Here is an 18701-nt window from a genome sequence, read left to right on the forward strand (position 1 = left end):
TGAAGCATTTCCTGATGATGCACTGAATAAATCACTTAACTGTCCTTAGAGTTGGGTTCTTAGTGTTCTGAGAGGAATGGCTGAAATCTGGGTGTCCATGAGTTGATTTCTCTCTTCTGAAATAGTATATAGTAGAATCCTTAATTTAAGACAAATATGAAGTCACTAAAACCAGGAGAATGTCTAAGGATTCTGCTGTTTGTGAATAATAAATGAGGTATATTGATAGGCTTCAGTAAGTTTGAATGTTTGTCCTGCAGTTCTTTCTACTCCACTCCTCTACCCCCAAGTTTCTCCCTCCTCCCCCATTTTTTTAAGTAACAGCTCAAGCTCTCTTATGTGAATTTTGAAGTATTGAAGCAAAAAACATTTTACAGGTTCATTGATTAGCTTTCAGAGAGCCAGCTCTTCAGCATATGCTATACAAAATCTACTCTGAATATGCAGGGCTGCACAATTTATAAAGTGTGAATTGTCACTAGGCTAACATATATCCTTTGTAAAATTAGAAATAGCTCCTCTGATAGAGGATGCACAGGGAAACAAGGTTGGGGCCAGCCTACCCCTCCTTCGAGATATGGTAAAATACACTAAATGATGCTGCCTATCTGACGTGTGTCCCTCTACTCCTCACTCTTTATTCTTACTCCTCTTGTTCCTACACCCCTCAGCTTATGATGCTCCTAAATCAAATTCAGTTTTGCAATGTTCATTGTGAACTTTTGATGTGATATTTCAGTTTTCCCACACAGGTATTTTGATGTTGGTGGTAAATCATTTTTAAACGTACATGTGTGCATACTCTCACATTTTTCCAGGGCTCTTGTGAAATTTGATTGTTAATCTTTGTAAAACGCTTTGAGGTCCTCAGATGGAAGGTGCTGGTGGAGATTGGTTGACACGCTTTTCCAGCTGTCACCTCCTAATACATGCAACGAAGGGTCCTGTGGCACCTTATAGACTAACAGAAAAGTTTTGAGCATGAGCTTTCGTGAGCACAGACTCACTTCATCAAGTCTGAGTCTGTGCTCACGAAAGCTCATGCTCAAAACTTTTCTGTTAGTCTATAAGGTGCCACAGGACCCTTCATTGCTGTTACAGATCCAGACTAACACGGCTACCCCTCCGATACTCCTAATACATGGTTTCCCAAACTGGGAAGTGTGCCACCCGCCCCCGGGAAGCATGAAGAAATTCCAGGGGAGGCGTGAAGCGACCCAGTTCTCCCCCCTCATCCCCCATCGTTCCCACCACCTGAAGAAAGAGCCAACTGTTGCTTCTGGCTCCCAGCCCCAGCCATTTTACATGGATGACCTGGTGCAGCCGCTATAAAAAGCAGGCAGCTGGCAAAGACCCATGTGGAGCTAGTTGCCTCCTGCAAACATGAATGAGTGGGGGTTGGGTGAGTGCTAGCTGCCTCTTGCAAAGAAGAGTGAGTCGGGGAGGAGGAGGATGGGATTAGATGGGAGGCTGTGGGTGCCTGGCTCAGGTGAGGGGGATGGGGACAGGGAAGAGTGGGGGACTGATGGTATGTGGTTTGCTTTGTGGTATGGGAGAGGCTTGGGTGGGCAGCTCATGGGGCTTGGGTGGCCAGATGGCTTATGGGAATCACAATGTTTGGGCCGCTGGCCCTGGCATCGCAGGGTTCAGGCAGCTTGGGCTAGCCACTGGCCCTGGCAGTGCAGGGCTTGGGCAGCTCAAGCTGGTGGGTGGGTGGCTGGCCTCTGTAGCGTGGGTCACAGGTGGCTGGCCCTGGCATAGGGCTTGGGTGGGCAGCTCAAGCAGCTGGCCTGTGGCTGGGGCAGGCGGCTGGTGGGCAGGCAGCTGGTCCCAGCAGTGTGGGGCTCAGGCAGGTGGTGGGTGGGCAAGCTGCTGGCAGGCGGGTGGCTGGCTGGCCCTTGCGGCGGGTGGATATGGCAGCGCAGATCTCAGGCAGGCAGGCAGCTGTCTGTCACAGTCATCTCTGGTGGCTGGTATGGGGCTCAGGTAGTTGGCCAGCAGAGACTGCACCAGGCACTTGCAAGGGGCCAAGAAAAACTATTTCTGCTCATTTTTAATTTTAAGCGACATTTTAAATAAAGTTTTTGTGTTTATTTTAAATTATGAATTGAATTTTTTGTTCAAAGGGAGTTGGATGATGGTAAAAAAGAGGCGGGGGGGCGTGAGGATTTCTCAAAAATCAACGGGGGGGGGAGGCATGATGCCAAAAAGTTTGGGAACCACTGTCCTAGTAGGACTAGGCAGGCTGGGGAGAGAGAAAGTTAAGAACATAAGAGTGGCCATACTGGGTTGGACCAAAGGTCAGTCTAGCTCTGTATCCCGTCTGCCGACAGTGGCCAGTGTCATGTGCCTCAGAGGGAGTGGACGGAATAGACAACAATCAAGCGGTCTCTCTCCTGCCAACCATCTCCAGCTTCTGACAGAGGCTAGGGACACCATTCCTTACCCAACCTGTCTAATAGCCATTAATGTACCAAACCTCCATGAATTTATCTAGCTCTTTTTAAAACACTGTTACAGTCCTAACCTTCACAGCCTCCTCTGGCAAGGAATTCCACAGGTTGACTGTGCATTGTGTGAAGAACTTAGTTTTATTTGTTTTAAATCTGCTGCCCATTAATTTAATTTGGTGTCCTCTAGTTCTGATACTGAGAACAAGTAAATAACTTATCCTTTTTCGCTTTCTCCGCACCACTCATGATTTTATATACTTCTGTCATATCCTCTCTTAGTCTTCTCTTTTCCAAGGTGAGTCCTAATCTCTTTAATCTCTCTTCATATGTGACTCGTTCAAAACCCCCTAATCATTTTAGTTGCCCTTTTCTGAACCTTTTCTAATGCCAATATAGCTTTTCTGAGATGAGGAGACCACAAATGTATGGAGTATTCAAGATGTGGGAATACCGTGGTTTTATATAAGGGTAATAAGATGTTCTGTGTCTTATTCTGTATCCCTTTTTTAATGATTCCTAACGTCCTGTTTGCTTTTTTGACTATGGCTGCATACTGCGTGGATGTTTTTAGAGAACTGTTCATGATGGCTCCAAGATCTCCTTTGTGATTAGTTGTAGCTAAATTAGCCTCCATTGTGCTGTATGTAAAATTGGGGTTATTTTTTCCAGCGTGCATTAGTTTACATTTATCCACATGAAATTTCATTTGCTATTTTATTGCCCAATCAATCAGTTTTGTGAGATCTTTTTGAAGTTCTTCACAGTCTGCTTTGGTCTTATCTATCTTGAGCAGTTTTGTATTGTCTGCGAACTTTGTTACCTCACAGTTTACCCCTTTCTCCAGATCATTTCTGAATAAGTTGAATAGGATGGGTCTTGGGAGTGACCCTTGGGGAACTCCACTAGTTACCCCTCTGCATTCTGAAAATTTACAGTTTATTCCTACCCTCTGTTTCCTGCATTTTAATCAGTTCTCAATCCATGAAAGGATCTCCCCTCTTATCCCATGACTACTTAATTTACGTAAGAGCCTTTGATGAGGGACTTTGTCAAAGGCTTTCTGGGAATCCAAATATACTATATCTACTGGATCACCAGTGTTTATACTCCTTTCTATTTTCCTCACTAGGATTTGACTTCCACTTTTTAAAGGTTTCTTTTTATCTCTCACCGCTTCTTTTACATGGTTGTTAAGCCACGGTGGCACTTTATTGGGTCTTCTACTATGTTTTTTTAATTTGGGGTATACATTTAAATTGGGCCTCTATTATGGTGTCTTTGAAAAGTTTCCATGCAGCTTTCAGGGATTTTATTTTAGTCACTGTACCTTTTAATTTCTGTTTAACTAACTGTCTCATTTTTGCCTCGTTGCTCTTTTTGCAATTAAATGCCACAGTGTTGAACTGCTGAGATGTTTCTCCCACCACAGGAATGTTAAATATTGTTATATTATGATCACTATTTCCAAGAGGTCCTGTTACAGTTACCTCTTGGACCAGATCCTGCACTCCACTCAGAACTAAATCAAGAAATGCCTCTCCCTTGGTGGGGTCCTATACTAGCTGTTCAAAGAAGCAGTCATTTAAGGTATCAAGAAATTTTATCGCCACATCTCATCCTGATGTGATGTGTACCCAGTTAATATGGGGATAATTGAAATCCCCTACTATTATTGAGTTTTTTTATTTTGATTGACTCCCTAATATCTCTTAACATTTCTTGGTCAGTGTCACTGTCCTGGTCAGGTGATCGATAGTATATTCGTACTGCCACGTTCTTGTTATAGCATGGAATTTCTATCCATAGAGATTCTGTGGAACCCTTTGATTCATTTAAGATTTTTACTTCATTTGATTCTACATTTTCTTTCACATACAGTGCCACTCCACAACCTGCACAACCTATTCTGTCATTCCGATATATTTTATACCTCACTATGATTTGTGTCCCATTGATTGTCCTCATTTCACCAGGTTTCTGTGATGTGTATTATATCAATATCCTCCTCTAATACAAGGTACTCTAGTTCACCCATCTTATTATTTACACTTGTAGCATTTGTATATAAGCAATTTATTTATTTGTCATTATTTATTTGTCTGCCCTTTCCTTATTCTTTTTCATGTGATTATTTATTTTCTGAACTGGCCCATACTTGATCCTCTTCCATCCTCTCCTGCTGACTAAAACCAAGAAAGTTTCTATCAGTGGACTCTCCTCTAAGAGAAGTGTCTGTCTGATCCACATGCTCCTCTGCATGGTCTTTCCCTAATTTCTTAGTTTAAAAACTGCTATATGACCTTTCTAATGGTAAGTGTCAGCAGTCTGGTTCCACTTGATTTAGGTGGAGTCCATCTTTCTGGTATAGGCTCCCCCATCCCCTAAGTTTTCCCAGTTCCTAATAAATCTAAACCCCTCCTCCCTGCACCACCATCTCATCCATGCACTGAGACTCTGAATTTCTGCCTGCCTACCTGGCCTTGTGTGTGGAACTGGAAGCATTTCTGAGAATGCTACCACAGAGGTCCTGGATTTCAGTTTCTTTCCTAGCAACCTAAATTTAGCCTCCAGGACATCTCCTACCCTTCCCTTATAAACTAAGATATTTTGGAGCATAAGCTTTCGTGAGCAAAGACCCGCTTCATCAGATGAATAAATATATCCTTTTCACCAGGCAGGCAAGTCACCATATGGTTTTCCCAGTCATTGCAAACCCAGCTATTAGTGTTTCTAGTGATCGAGTCACCCGTTACTAACACCTGCCTTTTCCTGCTAACTGTAGTTCCCTCACCCAGAGAGGAATCCTCAGTGCGAGAGGGTATCACATCATTGTCTGGAAGGAGGGTCTCAGCTATGGGATGGGTTCCCTCTGCTTTCATTGATTGCTCTCCTTCCCAGAGCCTTTCATCCTCCATAGCAGTGCAGGGGCTGGCTGACTGGAGATGGAACAATTCTACAGTGTCCCAAAAGCTTCATCAACGTACCTCTCTACCTCCCTTCTCTCCCTCTGTTCAGCCACCCTGGCCTCCAAAGCCTGCACTCAGCCTCTGAGGGTCAGGAGCTCCTTGCACCGAATGCACACACATGCCACACTGCCATGGGGTAGGTAATGATACATGCTACACTGGATGCAATAAGCAGGATAGCCCCCACTCTGCTGCTTGGCTCCTGCCTGCATTTTCTATGGATAATTAGATTATCTATAGGATTATTTAACTGTGGTAATTTGGGGTATAGTTTAGTATAAAAGATTTAAAGAATGTCAAAAGGAACTAGTTCCCCTCTCAACTCCCCTCTCTAAAGTTCCTCCTGTTTGCAATTCCCTGGCTGCTTATGAGCAGGCTTTATAAACTCTGGCCTTCCTGATTGGTAGCCCTGCCCCGTGGCTATGGCTTGACCAATGAGCAGAGGGGTCTAGATTTCAAAGCCTAACTGCCAGCCTCAGCACATGGTCTTTCAAACAAACAAACAGCTCAGCACATGGATCTCTGAACACACAAACAGATAAACACAAGCTCAGTGCACAGCAACAAGTAACCCAGAAACACACACACTCCAGACAGACCCTAAGGTGAATTGCTCCTTCTTTACTTACAGAGTGCCCCTCTCTAAACTCCGTCCTGTTTGCAAACTCCCGCTTAAAACTCAACTGTCTGCAGCCCCCTACTGGGGCACTCTCGATTTGTACAGTAAACCAGTAATATCTGATGTACTGATTTTTAATAAAAGTTGAGAACTTTAGAAAGTAAATGAAGTAATGACTGTTACTTATGATCAGACTCGATGGCTACAGCCTCTGACGACAAACTAGGCTCTTGTAGAGAACTGACACTACACGGTTAAAGTGCTCTGTCAAGAGTTTGTCAACTAAGCTCAGTTGCTCAGCTGGCAGTATTATATCTCTCCTCAATCAGGTATAATGCCTCTGTGGACAATGTTTTGTTGACAGACTGCCCATGTAGACAGTTCTGTCGACAGAGCGGGTCTTCCATGGCAGCAGGCAGTGGGAGCTGGGAGGTACCCTCTCCACAGCCAGTGGGGCTCTATGTTTACTGCTTCCACCCTCTGTTAAAGCAGCAGGGCTCCAAGAAGCCCCATGTAGGAAGCTGGGGGTGTGGCTGCATGCTGGCACCATTTGCTCAGTCCCACACCCCAGCAGCCACTCCCCAGTTGATAGAACTTGGCACATGCTGTCCAGGACTGCCCTGACCCCTACCAGGAGCCATTCTCACCTTCCCGGGAGTCTGCTTGTGGATGCCTCAAGCGGGCACCGTCTTGGCTCAGTGCTGAGGTTGGGGACCTACTGGCCCTGTAGGTGGACAAGCCACTCATCCTGGACACAGAGCTGAGCACTGGAATACCCCTGGCTATGGCTGCATAGCTGGAGCCCTGTCGCAGTACAGTCACCGGTCATGCATCTCCAACAGGTGTGTGCAAAAATCCAGGAGCTGTGCCAGGGCTACATGCAGTCTAGGGATGCCCAGCACCATTTGGGAGCATGGGTGCCCTCCTGCTCCCACTACAATGCCCTGCATTGACGGGGCGCCAGGCCAGGAGATAGTGAACACTGTCTAGAAGGTCCCCACCAGCGAGGCGATCACCTTGGACCCGGGATCATCCCCAGAGCCACAGGACTACCTGCCCTCTGACCCCAATTCTAGCCAGGGCACACTGATCATCACCCTGGTCTCTGGCCCCTGCAGTGCCACAGCATCAGCACAGATGTCTCTGGACCTGTTACTGGTACCCTCTGGTGAGCCCCCCATCCATAGGAAGCGTACACCTATTCGGTAGTGGGGAGGAGACAGGGTGTGCCAGAGGCCCCAGTGGGACAGCCTGGCCTGGAACCCATATCCCGGGCCTGGCACCTGCGCCATGTGCCTACTGGGGCATCCCACCCAGACCCCATGGGTGACCCCCAGACACGGCTGCCAGGCTGCTTGCAGTCCCATGACCCCCAGGGCGTTGTGTGGGGGGAAGCTTCCTACCCCTGCCATGCCTGAAAGCATGCCAGCCACTTGGGCAGCAAGCCCACCCTGCACCTCAGGGTGTGGCTTTCCACCATCAGGCATGGCTACCGGTGATGGCCATCACCCACCCTTCTGGACAGCACTATGGGCTGCATGCATGTGGGAGGAGATCCCAGCTGCACCTGGCTTGCCCACCACCCCTAGGTTGGGACAGCTTTGTGGCCTGCAGGGTTGATGTGGCCGAGCTGGTGCTCATGACACCACAGTGTCCCTGTCCAACCTGGGTCACCATCCAGGGGGCACAGGCACACACATGGGCCTCAGGGGCTGTGCTATGGGATGAATCTAGTGCTCCCCCACCCTCCAACCCTACAGCTGCACTGTCTAGGGGCCGGGTTAGTGCTGCCACCTAGTCAGGCAGCCCCGCCGAGGAGCCTGAGCCAGCGGGGACCAGGACCAACATGGCCCAGGGAGGACACATCGTCTCTGCTGGTGCATGCCTGGAGCTCAGTTGTCCATCGCCACCCAGCAGACAATGGCTACTTGGCATTGGCATCCACCATCTCGGAACAAAATGCTATTGCTCGGGAGTGGCTACAGATGAACCGGGAGTGGTTGCAGGTGGAGTGGGAACAGCTGCAGGCCCAGGTGTGATCCTCAGAATTTTGGCTGGCCTGGGTGGACTGTGCCCTGCACTTGGTCGAGGCCTGGCTGGCCCAAGGTCTGGCGATCTGGGGCCCAGCCATCCCCTTGCCCCAACCACAGATGTCCCCACCACCGCCCCTACTACCCCCAAGTCCTCGCCCCATGTGCTGTTACACGCCCTGCAGTGGGCAGCGATAGCCCATGCCTCCCCAGCCCTTCCTCCACATCTGACTCCATGGCTGCCAACCCCCCGCCACATTTTCATGCTCCCAGCCCTGAGGCAGCACCCGGATCCAGGGTGGACAGAGAACCCATGGCCTGTGTGGCTCGAGGCTGTCCTCCCCTTCCCAGTGCAGATGTCCCTCCCATCATCTCCACACATACATACATACATACATACTTCATACAGAGGTCTCTATTTATTTTTGTACATTTAGTTAGTTTAGGTTGTTCATAGTTATCTATTGTTTGGCAAATGATTTCAGTGTTTGTTGTAAAGGTTTGGTTGTTTTAAGACAGTGCTCACGTGCTTTCTTTTGGTTCTGGAGAGGGGGTGCAGGGAGACAGGAGGGGTGATGGTGCGTGGTTGGAAGAGCCACAGGCATGGGACAATCCCCGGAGGTGACCCGGGGAAGGTTATCAGGGGCCACAGGTGAGGTGCACCCACAGTGCCTCCTGGATGCAGACCCCCTTAGCATGCTCCTGAAGGCTGGGCATGGCACCTGGCTGTTCATAGGGGTTGCCACCCTCTGGCCCCCACCCCTGCAGAAAGTCCTCCCACTTCTGTTCCACCAGGTTATGGAGAGTACCACAGGCAGCCATGACATGGGGAACATTCTGCTCCCCAGTGTCCAGCCAGTTCAGGAGACACTGGAACCTCCCCTTCAGGCACCTGAAGGCGAGCTCAACAGGGTTCTGTGCCTGTGCCAGCCTGGCATTGAATTGTTCCTGGGTGGGGTCCCGGTGTCCTGTGTAGGACCTCATTAGCCATGGGAGGAGCAGGTAGGCCACATCTCCAATGATGCATGGGGACATCTGCATGTCCCTGATGTCAAGCTTCTGGTTGGGGATGTAGGTGCCTGCCTCCATCCTCTGGAACAGGCTGGAGTTCTGGAACACCCGCGCATCATGGCTCCAGCCTCACCACCTGACACAGATGTCGAGGAATTGTCTTTGGTGGTCGACCAGGACCTGTATCACCATGGTGTAATAGTCCTTCCTATCAAGGTATTGTGTTCTGGGGCCTGGATGGGGATGTGGGTCCTGTCTAGTGCCCCAAAACAGTTGGGGAAGCTGATGGGGTGGAAGCTGGTGATGAGGGCATCTGCATCAACCTCTGCAGCAGGATGGCGTTGATGGCTCACACCACCTGTGGGTGGGGAAGACCAGACACCCTATGAGGGTCTGGGGGGATAGGGCCCCTGGGCTACAATGAGCCCTTCCTCCCATTCCCTTGTCCCCTTTTCCCACTGCCGCCCTCCTGCTGTGTACAGCCTGCAGCCAGATGATTTCCTTATCTGCTTCACAATGGCACTGACGGTGGACCTCCCAACACTGAATTGGTGACCCACAGGGTGGTAGTTGTTGGGGTGGCTAGCTTACAAAGAGCAATCACCACCCTCTTCTCCATGGGGATGGAAGGCTGCATGTTGGTGTCGTGTTGACTTAAGGCAGGGGCAAGCCAGTTGCGCAGTTCCAGGAATGTGTCCTTGCTCATCCTGAAATTCTGTGTCCATTGCTGGTCCCCCTATTGCCCCATGACCAGCCGGTCCCACCAGGTGGAGCTTGTGCGGTGCCACCAGATCCACCTGGGCCCAGGTGAGGGTGAGTGGAGCTGGGGAGCTATGCCACTGGGGGCCTGCTCTGCTGAAGTGGGTCTTTGCCCACGAAAGCTTATGCTCCAAAATATCTGTTACTCTATAAGGTGCCACAGGACTTCCTGTTGTTCTTGAAGATACAGACTAACACAGCTACCTCTGTGATAAGTTTTAAGTAGGCATTCTCACTGTTTAGTACTCTTGAATGATAAATAATTTTATTTTATACAATCACATCCAAATACAGCAAAGTCTTAGGCCATGTCTACACTTTCCAGGGATCCACACAGCTGGGATCAATGCAGCGAGCGTTGGTTTAGCAGGTCGAGTGAAGACTCATTAAATAAACCACAGAGTGTTCTTCAGTCAACTCCAATACTCCACTAGAATGAGAAGAGTAAATCAAGTTGATGGGAGAGTATAGTCCATTGACGGAGTGAGGTGTAGACACCTCACTAAGTTGTCCTAAGCTATGTCAGCTCCAGCAACATTATTTAAGTACAGTAAAACCCCTATTTACGTGATTTTGACTTGTTCATTACTTGGATTAACACGAGTTGAAATCATGAGTGGTGGGGGAGCCAAGAACCAGGTGGCTCCCAGCCCCACTCTGCTTGTGGGAGCCAGGAAACTGAGCAGCACATTACCCAGTTATAGGCAAGAACCCCATTGTCTTTGCAGATGTGTCGACATAAGATTGTTCTTGTCTTTAAGTTTTAGGACATGCTGCAATAAGTTGCTAATACAGGGAAATAGGGAGTGGGGAATTTTAACAATAAAGAAAAGGCCCTTTTTCCGTAAATTACTCTGTGACATCAAGTCCCACATAGGCATCAGCCAAACCATTGCCAGTTCTTAATTTGCAGTTCCATAATTTTATTCATAAGACTGTTCACAAGAGAATAAAACCAGGGTGAATTGTCTAAAAGAACAAGAACACTAACCCTGTCCCAAAATATGTTCAGATCTGACAGATGTGGCAAAATGTGAAAACAGCTAAGTCTGAAGAGAGCTATGGGAAGAGCACCAGTGCAGAAAGGCTGTGGTGATGAGGATGATGGTGCTGACAATGTGTAGAGGACTCTTTCGCCACAGGATAAAACACAAATAAAAGCACTTAAATGGCGAATAGAAGCCAGAGTACAGCAAGGAGAAATGATTGGATGGAGAATATAGAAGGAGAGGAGAAATGTAGGTTGTGGTAAAATTGTTGTCACTGAGAGATTTGGAATATGGTACCCTTCAAGAGAGCTCGTTTGCTAATTGATGGAGTCTCATGATAAAAAACGCTTTTAAACACAGATGCAGTCAGGATGGATAAAAGTCAGTGATTAAAAATTTTTTTTTAAATTTAAATTACATTGTTTTTATTTTTTTTAAATTAATAAAATACCACATTTCTTATTTAAAAAGAAATTAAAATTTAAATTTCATTGCAAACATACTGCACCTGCCCTTACAGTCTCATGAAAATGAATTAATGGCTTCCGTCTGTCCAGCCTTACTGCCAGCTCTTGCTTCTTAAAAACACTAGGCTTTCAATTTCTGTTTCTCAGAGGACTAAAATAATGTGCATAGACAGACACGGGCTAGATAGGATTGATTTTGCTCTGTGCTTGTGTGATGGTATGGCAGTTAAGACACTGTCTCAAAGATGGAGAGAGAGGCTGGTTTTGTCAACAAAACTAGTGGAGTATCCATATGCAAAATGGGATTGTTGACAGTATCTTGATAGAACCCAAGACTTTTGCCGACAACCTTCTTCTTCTCCCAGGTGAGGAAGAGTGCCTTTTGTCAACAGGTTCTGTTGACAAAAAAGCTGTGTGGATGATCTGGGGAGGGCTTCTCTTGACAGGTAGGGCATTCAGAACAATGGGCTGCCCTGTCTGTTGTGCTTTAGGGTGACTGTTTTTTCGTGAGAGCAACTGACATTGACTTCTGTCAACAGATCACTGTCGTGTAACCGTAGCCACAACGCATAGGAAAGGAAGGAAGTAGCCTAGAAAAGAACAGTGGAGTGTACTGGAAAGAAAAAGGGAAGAGATTATTCAGCAAATACACAACTTCCTATATTCCCCCACGCTTTACCACAGAAAAACATTGTCATGGCTTCTGGGCATGAGAGTGAAGCTATCTGGGAATATTTTGAAGAAATTTTTTGGGATAAAAAAATGAGAATGCGTCAAGTGTAAGCAGTGCAAGAAGAAGAGTAGCCTAGTTGCAAGAATGAAATGTGATAAGGAAAACAGCTTATTGGGAGAATGTGATGTGAGTGAAAATGGGGATATGTCTGGAGAATAATGTGGATCAATAGGTTAGTAACATAAATAATTCATTTTTCAGTGCATCATATTTTAAGACTCTCTCTCTGTACCTTTTCGTATGAGTTTCACAATTAAATTCCTAAGATTTTTGCTGTGTTGGAGGCTGCTAGAAAAATAGTTTAGCTAATCCTTATGGATTATTTAATCAGTTAACTAGATTTAGAATTTATCATCTCAATATATAGTACAGAAAAGGGCAGTAAGAAAAATCTAGAGTTGCCAGTTGTCACCAAGTGTTGTTTACTTATTTTGTGTTCCATAACACGCCCCCCCCCGCCCCTTATTTTGGAACATCTTGGCTACAGACCATAATTTTAAACTATTGCAAACGTTAAACATAAATTTAAAAAAAATTGAACAATATTGTTTCCTGCCAGAATTTTCAGGAAAGTTAAACTATTAAACTAGTGGAAGCCACTGGCTAAGTATTTGGAACCAGAGTTTGCTGAAGTGCAAAATCACCCTTTTTAAGCACTAGACTCTTTTGCGCTGGGGGAACATTTTCTTCAGATCAATTAATTTAGCTAATTTATTACCAGTTCATTCAAAGTTAAGAAACTAACTGGGATTTGGAAGAGAAACAAGCTTTCCTGCTTTTTTGACCTATGACTAAAAACTAGGTGTGAGACAATGACTTCAAGTAGTGCTAAAATATTAGAGTATGTTGGCCTCAAAAAAAACTTTTGTTTTGATAAATAAATATTCTTTCTCTCAAGCAATGTATTTTCATAAACTTTTTTCTTTACATAACCAGCAAACTGAAGGCAACTTAAGTAATAAGTTATTTGTAGAAAGCTGTTTTAATGCATTTAATTGAGTTGCAATCTCCAGTCAAAGAGTAAGACACAAATACATTAAAAAATCATCTAACAAATAGCAAATGCATAATTCACCATTTTCTAACATAACAGTTCAAAATTAAGTATCTTAATCAAAGTATGTTTGTCTACAGTTACTTGTATATCAACACAGTTTAATAGTTACCAACCCTTGAGACTAAACCTTTAAAAAAAAAAAAGCACAAATGCAAAGCAAGATTAGAATCAATTATTTAATTTTCTTTTGTTTAAGCCAATTCACCCTGTTGCCAAACTACTTACAAATTAAGGCCCTAATGATTACAGTTATGAGCACATAATCTGTGCATTGTTACCACGGTCTCATATACAATAATGGTAACTGTAGTCACATTGGTCACAAATTACTAATAATAATTATATTAGTGTTTTATAATAATAACAATAATTTTTAACTCCGCCATGAAGCCACTGAGAGCTCCATGCCAGTCCCAAGCCTGGATGAAGGAGGAGGGTTGGTCAGATGTCTGTCAATGCGCTGACCGTCAAACAACAATACGAATGATATCTGATGCCAATACAACCAAATGTTAAAAGGTGCCGGCTCGGACGTCTCCCGGATAAACAAGGTCCACGATACCAATCGAGCGATTGGGGTTGCGTGGACAAGATTGTGCTAGTGACAATACCCAAGAAAGGAAGTACATTGGAGTGCAAGAACTACAGAACAATTGCCCTAATGAGTCATCTAGGTAAGGTGCTGAGGATGATACTGACTGAGAGATTAAGATCGCAGATAGAAGAACATATAGCAGACGAGCATGCAGGGTTCAGAAAAGATAGAAGTACCATACAGCAGATATTGGCACTAAGACTGATAGCGGAGAAAGCTCGACAAAAGAACAAAAACGTATACACTTGCTTCATCAATTTTTCAAAAGACGTTTGACAGTATAGATCAGAAAGTGACTTGGGAGGTGTTGGAGTCGTATGGAGTGTATAACAGACTAATACGGTTGTTGAAAGATATCGATGGTAATGCGGAGGCAGTGGTGAGAACATGTGGAGAGTTGGAAAATTGGTTTAAAACAAGTAGAGGTATGAGACAAGGAGATCCAAAATCGCCAAGTATCTTTATCGCACATCTGGAGAGAGCGATGGACAAGATCAAGGAAGAGGTAGAAGAGATATCTGTGCATGGGAAAAGAATTAACAACTTGATGTTTGCGGATGATATAGTTATCATTGAGGAAGATAAGGAGAAGCTAGCAAAAATGGTGTGGGTGTTAAATGAAGAAGGGAAGCGGTACGGACTGATTATGAACATGGATAAAACAAAAACAATGGTATTTGGGCAAAAACTGGCACACCAGGGCTATGGATGGCCAAACCAGTGAGTCAGGCTGGGAGCAGAGCCCTGGGGCCGGTGGCTGGTGGCCAGGAGTAGAGCTCAGCATCTTGGGGCCCGATCCAGTTTGGAGGGCAGGAGCAGAGCCCATCCAGGAGCCGAGGGGCCAGGGACAGGAAGCTGAGTAGCTGGAGGCAGGGAGCTGGGGGGTGAGAGCGGCAGTCTGTGGGCCAGGAGTTGGGTTCAGCAGCTGGGGGACATTAGCTCGGAGTAGAACCAGAGTGCAAAGGTTAGCAGTGTAGAGTCTGGGATTGACGTCTCCTGCTCCAGCAAATTCTTTTGTTTGGGACTAGTCAGATCCTGAGGGTGTTGGACCAGGGAGATCCAACTTGTAGTTTGGTATCTATATTAAAAATTTCCCTTTTAAATGGCCTTAAATGGTGGAAAAAAACTACTGTTTTCACTGTATCTAGTCTCTCCATCATATGCAGCGCTTACACTGGCTTCGTCCAAGAGTTCTGAGAGCACACCTGAGGCAAGGACTCTGACAGCTTGAGCACTGAACTGGCTGTTAGACTGTAGAGGAGTTGAAGTTTTTTTGGTTTGTTTTAAATTTTGCAGTTTAAATTCTTGGAGGTTCATTTGTAGATGTACTTACTTCAAGGTTACCAAGTTGTTTTATTTCTTAGTCTTTCATTTAACTTTTTTCCCCCAAATCAGTTGACAGTAGTTAATTCTAAAACACTTAAACTGGGATAATGCTCTTCTACCTGTCCATTAGCAAATGCCTCACTGTTTCCACATATTTATACTTTCTGATGAAGCATTGCTTGTAATTGAGTTTTCATATTATTTTAATAGAACATTAGACAAGCAAATTGAGTTGTGTCTTGCGAGATAAATTTGTAAATTTCATGCACTACTTCAGCTAGTTTTATGAATTGCTCATCTGTGTCAACAAAGAAAATGTCACATCTTCGCAATATAGCAACACTTTAAATATAATATTACAAGACAGCACTTATAAGACCTACACGTACAAAGAGAAGTGTTTTCATTTTTTGTTTTAAATACCTAGTGATTTCACTTTCTGAAGGTTTAAGGTTGCGGGCACTAGAGTGACAACATTTTGTTACTTCATTATTGAACTAGATCTGATTCTTTTATTTCATCCGTGTTCCAAACAGGCAACTTTCTGAACAGAAATTGCAAAATAAGTTTTGGATTGCAGCATTTACAATGTTATAATTAGATTATAAAGATATAACTGATAAATATTTTTACAAATAATGCTGTTATTACTGAATGATTTAGTTAAATATTATTAAAACATCGTTCATAATAGGGTGTTGAAATTACATCTTGATCGCAAATAAATTAATGCAAATTTTTTTAAATTGAAAGCCCGTTTCCATCTTGTTATAAGCATGTTTTTAAATTAAATAATGAGAAAATACTTCCTACACTATAAGAAAAATATACTATTTGTATGTTAACATATGTTATATGTAATAGGCCTGGTGTGTAAATTGTGCTAATCTCTGAAGTATGTTTCTAGCCACGTGTGAAAAATTGTGTGTTAAAAATCGCTTTTAATTACCCTTAGGCTGTGTCTACACTAGCTCCCAGCTTCAAAGGGAGCATGGTAAGTAAGGTGTCAGGAGAGTACTAACAAAGTGCTGTGGTACATATGCAGTACTTCATTAAGCTAATTCTCCCCTGCGGCAACTTCGAAGCAGCAAACTCAGAAGTGCCGGCTTGCGTGTAGCCATGGCTAACCTGCTGGTGCTTCAGAGGGCTCGGGCTACTTCGAAGTCCCTTTACTCCTCAAAATTTTGCACTTCGAAGTACCAGCAGGTTAGCTGCTGCTACATGCAAGCTGGCACTTCGAAGTTTGCTGCTTCAAAGTTGCCATGGGGGAGAATTAGCTTAATGAAGTGCTACATGTGCACCGCAGTGCTTCATTAGTAATCTCCCGACACCCTACCCTTCGAAGTTGGGGCGAGTGTAGACATAGTCTTAGTGTCTACATTCAGCAAAAAATATTAAATGAACACTTACCCCTTGGATATCAAAGAGTACACATTCTGTTCAGGTGCTTCTTTATTTTGTCTTTACTCATGCATAGGGACATACACATGGTCTTTATCAGCCATCTTGGGAAAATGGCAGGTACTGGTTAATCAAATATTTGTGTTAACTAAGAATTTGGAGTGTGGGAGAAGGTGTGTGTTCTGGCTTGGGGTGCAGGCATCAGTGTCTGGGAGGGGGATCCAGGCTGGAAGCAGAAGTAGGTGAGGGCTTTAGTTTGAGATACAGACTGGGTGAGACTGGGGATGAGGGGCTTGGAGTGTAGGAGGGGGATCCCGGGTGGGGTTGAGGGTTTGAAGAGTAGGAGGGCAGTATGGGGTGCAGAATTGGTAATGTGGGGGTTGGGGCATGCTCTTGGAGGAAGTATATGTGTGGGAGTGGGCATAGGGTGGGGGATTGGAGAGGTTTTGGGGTGCTGGATCGGGGCAGCATCTCTTTGGGCAGCTCCCCATAATTGGAGACATGTCTCTGCAGCTCCTAAAGTGAAGGTACGGCTATGTGCTTCAGCACTTTGCCTCCACCCACAGACATTGCCACTGCAGCTCCCCTTGGTCATGGTTCTGACGATTGGGAGGTGAGAAACCAGCAGTTGGGGCAGGGATGAACCAGTGCACCATATCCACAGGCGCCTCCTTTGGCATCCCAAACTTTACCTAGCCCATAACTTAAGCTAGCCCTTACCCACTTCTGCACACAACCCCCTGCCTGATCCCAGATCCATTGTTGTCTAATCATTTCCATTTATGTGTGCAATAATTTTTATGTATGCCAAGGCATTTGTGAATGTGCACCGCCTGTAGAGACACAAAACCTAGCTTTGGGTGCCCTATGGCAACTGAATCTCTCCTGAGTGGCTGTGCAGTGTTAACACTAACAACAAAAAGTCCTGTGGCACCTTATAGACTAACAGATATTTTGGAGCATAAGCTTTCATGGGCAAAGACCCGCTTCTGTACTTCTCATTTCTGGCCGCACCCTCGAGCCTGCACTCCTACACCAGACTCCATGCCTCTTCCTGCACTCCAAACTTTCAGTTAACCAGAACACTTGACTGTTACCTGCCATTCCCCAAACACCACAGGTAACAGTTGTTAAAACATCATCCACCAATAGCCTTTTTGATTGAAATTGTGCTTGATCTCAAATAAATTAATAGTTTTTTTTTAAGTGAAATCCTGTTTCCATCTTTTTAAAAAGTATGTTTTTAAACCTTGCCATTCTCTCTGTAGGGGATTTGGAGTATGAACAGGATTACAGGCTTCAAAACCTGTATTTTTGACCCTGATTGGTTTCGGCTGGCAACAGCCACCAGCACTTCCATGTTTCTAGGCACGTATTTCTGCAGTATCTATGTTGAAGAAGGCTCATTAGTTCATCCATGTTCTCCTCACCCCAATTCTGTCACCCTGGGCATCTGTTACTACTTGTTCTCTGAAATGCTTTCAGGACCTGGGAACCTGTTTTAAAGTGGTAGTCGTCAAGACAGCTGTGGCTGTGAGGAGTTGCTGGAACTGTAGTTTCAAAGGTGCTTTTTTCTATGGAAGAAGGTGATGGGGAGCAAGCATGCAGCTCATTTTTTGGGAAGAAGGGTTGTAGAGTAAGCAAAGGACATAATTTTGCTCAATTACACAGTAAATAGGGTTCTTAAAATGAGAATTTGGACTGAATTTTATAATTTGATTATAGCTGCATTTTCATAACTTGCAGATTTTGAATTTATTTGTGTGTGTGAAAACTTGTCAATTGACAAACAATTTTAAAATGCTTTTTAAGATGCTTTTGGATATAATAAAAAGTAGAAAGAAGAGAGCATGTGTAGAGCAAACATTCCATTTTGAGAGAGTTCATCTCACTGTATTTTTTTAAAGAAAAGAATTAATTCATAATATAAAATAGTTTCTTTTATTGATTTTTAGCATGAAATATAGCTGTCAATTTTGATTTTAGAGTACAATCTACATTATTTAGATCTTTAATCTATACAACCAGTAAAATTATAGGAATAGAGACGTAAGGAATTAAGAAGCAAGTAATGGTCTGTATTTTTTTCATAGATAATCTAGCACTTTGTCTGTGACCAAAAGGAATCTCCCTCTAGTGGAGTGAGATGAGAATTTAGTTTACAGATTTGCTTTTGAATACAGTTTTTGATCATATTACATTATTTTATTATTGTTACTGTTGTTTTTCCCTGAAATATACTAAGATCTAATGGAAGTCAAAACCTTAAGAACCTCATAGTTCAAAGCATATCTG

The 18701-nt window shown here is 44.5% G+C and overlaps 1 protein-coding gene across 2 annotated transcripts in view; it reads left to right on the forward strand.

Moving 5' to 3' along the window:
* Positions 1-18701, forward strand: part of FBXW7 (F-box and WD repeat domain containing 7) — a 275066-nt gene that overhangs the window by 107212 nt on the left and 149153 nt on the right. The window lies entirely within an intron of this gene.

The sequence above is a fragment of the Carettochelys insculpta genome, chromosome 4 (assembly GCF_033958435.1).
Source record: "Carettochelys insculpta isolate YL-2023 chromosome 4, ASM3395843v1, whole genome shotgun sequence".
Lineage (NCBI taxonomy): Eukaryota > Metazoa > Chordata > Testudines > Carettochelyidae > Carettochelys > Carettochelys insculpta.